This window comes from Montipora foliosa, chromosome 13 (genome assembly GCF_036669935.1).
Source record: "Montipora foliosa isolate CH-2021 chromosome 13, ASM3666993v2, whole genome shotgun sequence".
NCBI classification, from domain to species: Eukaryota; Metazoa; Cnidaria; class Anthozoa; order Scleractinia; family Acroporidae; genus Montipora; species Montipora foliosa.
The window spans coordinates 11,711,337-11,721,336 of NC_090881.1; the positions used below are offsets into that span (position 1 = coordinate 11,711,337).

The following is a 10,000-nucleotide window of genomic DNA, read 5'->3' on the forward strand; positions in this document are numbered from 1 at the left end:
TTTTTTTCTCTTTTTTGAAATAATCACCTTTGTATTTATACTAAAACAATTATTTGCCTCAGGCTCAGTGATTATCGGTGAATATTCACCTCGACTTTGTCTCGGTGAATATTCACCGATAATCACTTCGCCTTCGGCAAATAATAGAGCATTTTACAGTTGTAGCCAAGTTACCTGGCCTAAGAATGGAAGCAAGGCTACCGGTGACCCTGATTTGATACAAACCTTTGAGCTTTTCTAATGTTAATGTAGACTAATTAAAATTACAACAACACGATTTACATGATAAAAGCAGTGAGGTTTGTATCAATACAAGGTCACCGGCAGCCTCGCAGCCATTCATAGGCCAGGTCACTGAGCAAACAACTGTAAAATGGCCTATTGTTAAATATTCTGAAGTGAATACACGGATACGCAGTCGAAAGACCACCACTTCCCAAGTAATCTTCTAATAATGTTCTAAGTATATTCTGAAATCGTAAAAAGTGTAATTAAGCAAACCATGAAATGAAAGCTAAAATTTTAAAAGAGTGCCTAGGCCTGATCAATGAAACAAACGCTTAGGCTTAATCAGTAAACGAATGTTATATTCTTCAAATGATTTCCTAAAAGTGTAGTTAACCGAACCGTAAAATGAAAGCTAAGATTTTAAAACAGTGTGTAGGCCTGATCATTGAAACAAGCGCTTAGGCTTAGTCAGTAAACGAGTGCCATAATTATTCACACGATCTCGTAAAAACTGTAGTTAACCGAACCGTAAATTATAAGTTAGAATTTTAAAATAGTGCTAAGGCCTAATCACTGAAACAAGCACTTAGGCTTAATCAGTAAACTAGTGCTATATTCTTCACACAATCTCGCAACTGAGTGTAGTTAACTGAACCGAACCATAACATGGCGTATATAAGTTTGGTTAAAAAGACAGATTTTCAACCATTAATAAAGAAATTGCCTATTGATAGCCTAAGCTTTGGTTGATTTCCTTGATCAGCCACGCACTATACGCTTTTCTTTTCTTTTCTTCCAGGATATAAATTGTCTGATGCGAATCAGTGTACTAGATAAAAAAGAATGAGGTATACGACATGTGCAGTATGCTTGTCTCGGGAAATGGCATAAAGGATATTATATATGCTTTTCTTGGAACCTTTTAGTTGAATTTTGCATGCTACGATCGGGATGTTTGATCACATTCTTTGCTTGTCTAGATTATTATAAATGGTTTGAAGGTTTATTAAGACCGGTAATAAACCTTCTAGCTTGCTTTTCTCGGGAACCTAGTTGAATTTTCCATAATATTACGACCGTTCGCTTCAAGTATGTTATATAACTTTGGTATTTTTCATGTATCACATACATCCACTAGGATTCATCCACTAAGGTCGGTATTTCCACTGCGTATCCGCGTATCCACCCAATTTAGGTTATAGCTTCGAGTTGGCTGGGTATTCTGCAAGAAATGACTCATCCAGTCCATTCAAACTCGGTTTCTAGAAACATCTTCCTAATTCCTTTAAATAAAGCTTTTACTCTCTTACCGCTAAATTATGCGTTTCAGTTATCGAGTCGCCGAGAAGCTCAAATGAGGAAAGATTTATTTCGAAAAAAAAAAGGTAAATCATCATGAAATTGAGTTCTTTTTGGGGCACATTTAAAAAAATCACTAATCGAAAGCAAACTCTGATTTCAACTCGACCACGCAAAATTATTGCAGCGTGACGAACAGTAGTCTGCCAAACCGTCGAGCAATGTTGGATAGAGCGATGAAGACGACCTGCTTCGTTTGATTGTTTTGCAAGAGTTCAATAAGACGTCTGCGTTTAATTGTGGTTTTTACTTATGAAAACTTGAAGAACGATGAACTTTATTGATTCTTTCAAATAATCTGGTGCATTTTGTCAAAGCTGCTTCATTCTGGCCAAACGCGTTTACGTAAGCGACGGGAGAAATCGAATGATTGCGAGCCGCCTTCCCTATAAAGACCTATAAAGGCTTGAACGTGATTCGAAAGTCTAGAATAGCAAAATAGTCTCACATACGTAAAAGCTACTGTTAAATTGCAACGTATAAAAGCGGATGACAATGAAGAAGAAGAAGAAGAAGAAGTCTTCAGAGACGCAAATACCTTAAACTGTTTCCTCTTTCGGTTTCACTTCACTGAGAGCTTGTTCTTGCACCGTACTGCTTTATATAATCTTCTACGTCAACAAAAGCGACATCTTGTCGTTTTTTCCAAATCGTACCACGTTTATGCTTCAACTAGTAGCAATCTCGGATTCGATAGTCGCTTAGCCAGTGTTTCCGTAGGGAACTAATCATGTGACAAAAAGTAACCTGCGATCAGGCCCATTTTTAGCCTCGCCCATATGTTCTCTTATGTCGTCGCTCGCTAAAATAGTCTCTCAAGAATTCCGTTTGGTATTTTGGCCGACCAAACTCGTGATCTGATTGGCTGTTGAAACGCCGGAAGTGAAAATGCCATCGTGATTGCGCGGAGCTCTCGCGAGGTCCTCGAGACTAATCCGCCATAAGTGTAGGAAGAAATTTGCTCCCTTTTGTTCTTACAATGCCGTGGACGGTACAACTTGATTTTATTTGTATAAATGGAGATATGACATCTGAAATATTTCATGGCTTGTCCAGAATCGGGTTTGAATCTCTGGAACGAGTGAAATTAGCGATTCCGTTTGTCGAACTCTGTGGCCATGGGGTTGAAAGTACTTTGGCACAAACTTCCCTGATGTTTTGAAAGCTAAATAGCTGGTTCTTTCAAATGGCAATGAAAGCCGATGCATATTGGTTTCCTGGATGAGAAAAGGGACATATATATCAACAGGGGGAGATGCTGATAAAATCTCAAGTTACACGAATGCATGTTTTGAATATCTGTGTATCAAACGGCTTTATTTATTTACTGTACATGACACGGTTTGTTCTGTTTGTTTGCACACTTCATAATATTTCCAGTTGATTTAACTTAAAACTCACACTCCAGAAACTAAAATGGCATGTTTCCAGAGAGATCAATTGTACAACAATAAAAGAAACTTTGCGAGTCCATCTTACTGTTCGCACTCCATCAAAAACTTAACAGCCAAACGTATCATGATTTTACTGCGCGCAATTCTAGAAATATACTGCAACTGAAGATATTACCCGAAAAAATCACCAAAGAAACCTTCATGGGCAAACACGTTAAAGAAATAATGTATTCTCTTTTTTTTCTTAAAAAATCTATTGCCAAACCGTCCAACAACAAAATGCTAGGTTATCTCAATTACAAATTAAGATGTCAAGCTTAAAAGATTGCATATTCAGTGAGGTTCGGAGGGAGAATTACACCGGCCTTTGCCCCAATATAGTCGTCGAAAACATTCCCCGTGCTTTCAATGTGTTTTTCTCAAATTAAAGCCAACGGTAACTTTCGAATTCGTTTATAATATTCCTCCCACGGTAATTAACTTTGGTCAAAACAAAATAGCGTGAATCTGCCGTCCACGCGTGTATTGGTGTAATGGAAGTAAATTTGATTGGCCGATGAAGGACATGTCAATCAATCAAAAAAGGTGGGCGGAAGGAATTTCGAAGAGGAATTTGGTCAGGCAGTATTTTTCGTTTCGCCAACTCCACATTACGTAGCACGCGAAACTAAAATAGAGCCTGATCGCAGGTTAGACAAAAAGAGACGGTCATCCGCAGGCCTGGTTTTTCGACGAAAGGTGAGTTGCTATGGTAATGAATCCTGTTTTGTGCTGTTAAATAGATGATACTACATGGCCGTGGGAGGGAGGATACAAATTTTATCATTGAGCCGTGATGCCCTCAATTTCAGGAGACAACAATATCCTCACGCTGCCGTGTAATGTTGTGTTTATTGTTAGACACCAATGAAATGTTTAAGTTAAAAACAACTTATTTTATTCATTTCCGAACTATGGCGAAAAGATGGTCACCAACCGCTAAAACACGCATGCTGTGTAACATGAAACAAGATATGTTTAGTGTCCGGAAAAACTGACTCTCACTGCAAAATTAAAGAGACTTTGTTAAGTCAAGAGCTAAAGCCTTCCCTTAATGTCAATATTAGTAGTGAGAAGTTATTGCTGTTTTAGCTATTACTCCTCATTACTGGGTTACCGTATGGCAATCCCAGTCTAAAAGTGGATGGCATTTGTTCGGAGTTATTATTTTTTTTCTTCCATGTCGGTAAAAGTCTTGCCTGTCACTCCCCTGGTAAGTGGTATCTTTGTGCATAGAGACTTCTGCGCGTAATTTCTCAGGATCCAGAGGGTAGTGGAACCGCGTAGATTTCTCTGGTGGACACAGTGGAATCATTAACTTAGCCTGCAATGGCGTCGAAAGTCACGTAACGCGAATGGCGTTTTAGTGGATCCTTAAACAAAATATACCCTTATGGAGCTCAATAATGGAAAGTCAGTTGGATAAACTAGGCAGGCGGTAAAAACCAACACCTGGAATCTCAAAAGCGACAACTAATGGACTTCGACAACAATCTGTCGCCCGTCGAGCAGAAATCAAAGTGAGCTCCATTTCTAAAATAATATTTACCAAGTGTGCTGTTATGTAGAACACTGAACCAAATGGAAAAATCTCTGGTAACTTATGGGTTCAACAAAGACAGAGAACGAATCGAACACCTTAAGTGGATCTGTGATCAACTCTGCACAGTCTTCAGGTAAAAAGAAATTGGAAATGTGACAGCCAAGAATTATTTGAAAGAAAGCTTGTCGTCTAGTTTGTGCTTCATTATTCAAGGAAAAGGTTCTTCGTGGAAACGGTTTGATCCTGAAATTTTAGTTTGTTGTAATATTGCGCATATTTGATACGATTGAGTTTTTTCTCTTCACGCACGTAATGAAATAGGGAGGGGTTTTTGCCTCTAATAGCAAATATGTGTTTGTTTCAAAAAATTGTTCGCCGGAAAAGGTGGCCTTTATGAATTCATCATGTTTTATAATATGCAAGCTTAACTGGATAGTTTTTATGGCAATAGTAAAGCATTTTCATGCCAAAATGAGGTTAGCGGAATGATAAATGGTACAATCACGTCCCTGAGAGCGTACCGGAAAATGAAAACTATAAACTCTTTTGGGACTCCAGCATACGGACGGACCATAACATCGAGGCTAGGAGGCCAGATTTAGTGCTTGTTGACAAAAGAAAAGATGTCATATAATAGACGTGGCAATTCCAGAAGATAGTGGAGCAAACAAAATGGAGGCCGAGAATGTTGAAAAGTACCAAAATTTGGCCAGAGAATTGAGTAGGATGTGGGGAGTGAAAACCAAAGTTGTACCAATTGTATTGGGGGCTTTAGGAACAGTGCCATTGTGATTGAAGGGCAACTTAAAGGGCATAGGAGTAGACACATCAATTACCTTAATCCAGATGTCTGCATTGCTGGGATCAGCAAGGATACTAAGAAAAGTATTGGAAATGTAAAGGACAGGAAAAAGGTGTTCTTTAGCAACTTGTTGTTGCCCGACACCACAATTTTATCAGCTGTTAAAAACTTAAGCTGGGTAGTATGACTATGATGATCATAATAATAATAATAATAATAATAATAATAATAATAATAATAATAATAATAATAATAATAATAATAATAACAGTATATAAATTATTCATGTCAACCCATATAACGTTTGTAAATGGAAAGAATTAAAATGCATAATGGTAATTGTTATAGCTCTTCCTCAGAGTTAGTTGATAACTTGAACACATCCACAACTAATTGTTTAGGGAATTTTTCCGAGGGTGGGGGGTGGAGAGGGGCACTTTGTAAACTTTAATATAATTTATGAAATGGTACAAGGAAGAAGTGACTTAATAAAAACAACTTACTCTAACTATAATTTTTTCAAAAATGGGTTAACAAAACTTGTGTACATTGATGATCAAACTGAACGATAACATTTTAACCCTTTGACGCCTACACCGGCCTACAATGTAAACCGGCCAGACTTAGTATTTTACTCTGTCTAACGCCAGATGATTTTACTTGTCAATGGGGAAACCCCAAGAGTCAATGAGTTAAGGGCAACCAGTGGTACAACCTTTGTAAAATTTATTAAATGAATTAAGGTACAGTATTAACCAGAGAAGTGTTCTGTCGCTGGCAGACTTTTAATATGGTCATTCTTTGAAAAGGTGTTGTCAATTTGCTATCGGTCATTTCCAAACAGCAATTGCTCAGTGAAGCTTAATATGAATAGAGGGTAATGTGAAGTGCTAGCACTTCACATTACCCTCTATTCAGTTAACTCTGTTTAAAATATAAGTCCTATACGGCCAAAGTTTGTATAAACGTAACCTTTCCCTGAAGCTTAATATGGTTGTGGTGGCGTACGGTAACAACGACTTTGATGTGGCCAAAGACCACCTTTGTTCTTGGCCTATGCGTGCCACTTTTTATTTCACGACTTAACGCCCTGCCGTTAAGATGAGAAAATCATGTACACAGAAAATGTAATTGTGCATTGTTAATACTTAAATACAAATCAAATCAAATGTCTGATCTGCTAATCGCCCTTTCTCGCAGTCGGAGGCTGAATTACTAAGGGCGCAGCTCAACGAGGTCGGGCCGAAGGAGCTGTACTGCCGGCTAGGTGCTCGGCCCCTGAACACGAATAATGAACATGAATAATTTATGTATGAATCAGTGTCAATCTCCTTTTAGTATAGTTAACTATATACCATTTATTTCTATTGGTGGTACAGTGCATATTACGTTATCTGTAATAATTTCGTTTTCTTTTTCGCCTGAGATGAGCAAATTTTTTTCCTAGAGAATGTGAAAGTGCATTGTAAATAAAAAACAATTTAACTATGATCAGTGTCAATCTCCATATTTTCGTGCAAAATTAGTATTTGATGTATCCACAATGACTGGGTAGCATTGAGGGAAGTCTTATGATTGTTCTTCCAACAAACAACTAGCTCGAAATGACAGATTTCTATAGGACAATAGGCTCACTTTGCTGCTCGCTTTTGCGCGCCTTGCCACTTTTAAATTTAAACTGTTCAACACAAATTATTCTTCTAATATTTCTGTGTCGGCTGTTAAAGGCGATTCCCGTATCACGAATTATTTACAAACGTTACACTTGAGCTGCCGACTTGAATTTCGTTCTCCCGATAATAAATACTTTTATTATAGAGATATTGATGAAATACCAGGATTTTTCCTTTCACTAGAAAATAATATCTTCACCGCGCGCACTGAACATACCATTTTTATCTTTTACATGTGAGAATATAGGTGTCGTCATGGTAACCAACGCGATTAGCCAATAAAACGCGAGCTTTATCTTCATTGTAAGATAGTTTTGTGCTTTAATATAATTCTCTACTACATTAACATTTTTATTGCCAAATTGGACATTATCATGATTTCTTTTTCATAATTTTCATATCTTGTTTCATGTTACACAACATGCGTGTTTTAGCGTTTGGTGACCACTTTTTCATCATTTCGAAAACGAATAAACTAATTTGTTTTAAATCTAGACATTTCATCAATATCTATATAATAAACAAAACATTACATGGCCGCTTGGGGATACGATTTTATCTTTTCGTGCTGAAAGTATCTCTCACTCGTTCGCTTCGCTTACTCGTGAGAGATACTTTCAGCACTCGAAGATAAAATTCGTATTCCCGCGCGGCCATGTAATATCCTCTATATGCGTCATTTCGTCAACTTGGAGCTTTTGCAGCTTAGGGCAATATGACACAACACAACTTGAAAAAAGCTTCAAATTTAATGCTTTTTCAGTGCTTAAATTTTCAGACGTGAAAGTTTGCTAAGTCAAAGACACATATACAATAGGGCACAGTGAGGTGGTGTGTTGAGCCTTGCCACTTTAAATGACAATTTCTTAACACAAACTTTTTCTTTGGTTGTTGGGCTTACTGCAGCGAGCGGGAATTCCTGTATCACGGACTATGTCAAAAGTCTAGAAAAAGGGAATCAAAATATTTTTTGCCAAAGCAATTTCAATAATCTGGAGCGCTCGTAAAGTAAAGCCTTGCGTCTTGGCTTAATCTGTTCACTTCTCGATTCAAAATCAGCCCTATTTCTTTTCCAGCTATTCCCGACTCTTTTTCGACCATGTGGTTCAAAATTTTATGATCTGGAAGCCTTATAGCGAATTGAACATGCTGCAGCTAAACAGCAGTCGAGCAGTTAGAAAAGCTAAAATCTGGTCAATGTTCTGTGGTATTAAAGGCAAACGTATATTAATGGGAAAAATGCTTTATAACTGTGGTAAATAATGTTCGCGTGAGAAACCTGGTATCCGGCACCAAAGATTGCAAAGGCGGGCGAGAATGAAAAAGTATTAGCTATTTAACAGGGAACCACTTTCAGTCCGAGTCAGTCAAAGAAAATTCTTCATCGTATAGATCATAGTATCCTCACCATGCAGCATCTAAATTATCAGAGTTCCCAGACCTTTTGTCATAATTATAGTCTAAACTTGTGAAGTATTTTGAGGCGATATCGCAAGGAAAAGGATCAAATCAAGTGCCTTCTTTGGGCGGTTTGAATATTGAAAGTTGAATAACTTTCAGTGAAGAGCTATTGCTTCGTTCCAATGTCAAATTCAAGATAAGTAGTTATTACGTAACTTATAACAACGATCAGCAATCCAAGCACTTTTAAAACGACATGAGTCGTTAAATTATTAAATTTACTAAGTAAACTGGGGAGCTTTTATGTCACCAAAAATATTTCTGTGCTTAACCACCCTCCCCACGGAATTATCTGAGTATATTCTGAAGTTGATATACGGATACGCAGTCGAAAGACCACCCCTTCCCAAGTAATCTTCTAACAATGTTCTAAGTATATTTTGAAATCGTAAAAAGTGTACACAGCGCGAAATCGTAACTTTACACAAATTTATTGCAAGCGTATAGTTTCTTAAACTTGCACAGAGAACTTAACGCCTCATTATTAAACTAGCATAAAGTTGCGGAAAGTTGACAAAGCGTAAAGTTGCGTAAACGTGACTTAAAGGGTAGTAAACTTGTCCTTTACACTTACACTTTACGCATCATGTGTAAACCAACTTAAGGTCGGATAAGTTTAACCATAAGGAAAGACCTGATACATCTCACTAAATCAAAAATATACTACAAACAGCCGTCATCACTGTCGTTTATACGTTGTTTTTCAAGACAGACCTTTTACTTTAAGTTTGCACTTGCGTGTAACTCTTTACTTTTGTCGAGTCGACGTCCTTGGCGAAAAAACTAAACGCTAACGTGAAGTTAGAGTAAAGCAGTGTAAATTAGGAGTTTAAGTTTCCTTTAATATATCTTTACTACAGTGTAAATTTATCATTTCATGCTGTGGTAATTAAGCAAACCGTGAAATGAAAGCTAAAATTTTGAAAGAGTGCCTAGGCCTGATCAATGAAACAAACGCTTAGGCTTAATCAGTAAACGAATGTTATATTCTTCAAATGATCTCCTAAAAGTGTAGTTAACCGAACCGTAAAATGAAAGCTAAGATTTTAAAACAGTGCGTAGGCCTGATCATTGAAACAAGCGCTTAGGCTTAATCAGTAAACGAGTGCTATATTCTTCACACGATCTCGTGAAAAGTGTAGTTAACCGAACCGTAAATTATAAGTTAGAATTTTAAAATAGTGCTCAGGCCTAATCACTGAAACGAGCGCTTAGGCTTAATCAGTAAACGAGTGCTATATTCTTCACACGATCTCGCAACTGAGTGTAGTTAACCGAACCATAACATGGCGTATATAAGTTTGAGTGTTAGTTTTGTTAAGTGATGGATATGCTCGTGAATATTTAAATTTTGATTAAAAAGACAGATTGTCAACCATTAATAAAGAAATTGCCTATTGAAAGCCTAAGCTTTGGTTGATTTCCTTGATCAGCCACGCGCTATACGCTTTTCTTTTCTTTACTTCCAGGATATAAATTGTCTGATGGGAATCAGTGTACT

General features: G+C 37.3%; 1 protein-coding gene and 1 pseudogene across 1 annotated transcript in view; both read right to left on the reverse strand.

Annotated features, from left to right (window-relative positions):
• LOC137983405 (NLR family CARD domain-containing protein 3-like) overlaps window positions 1–2,296 on the reverse strand; it is a 20,447-nt gene extending 18,151 nt beyond the window's left edge. Inside the window, exon 1 of the mRNA XM_068830611.1 lies at window positions 2,126–2,296. The gene's annotated coding sequence lies outside the window, so the exon portion shown is untranslated. The remainder of the gene's footprint in view (window positions 1–2,125) is intronic.
• LOC137983996 (uncharacterized) overlaps window positions 1–10,000 on the reverse strand; it is a 133,969-nt pseudogene that overhangs the window by 35,531 nt on the left and 88,438 nt on the right.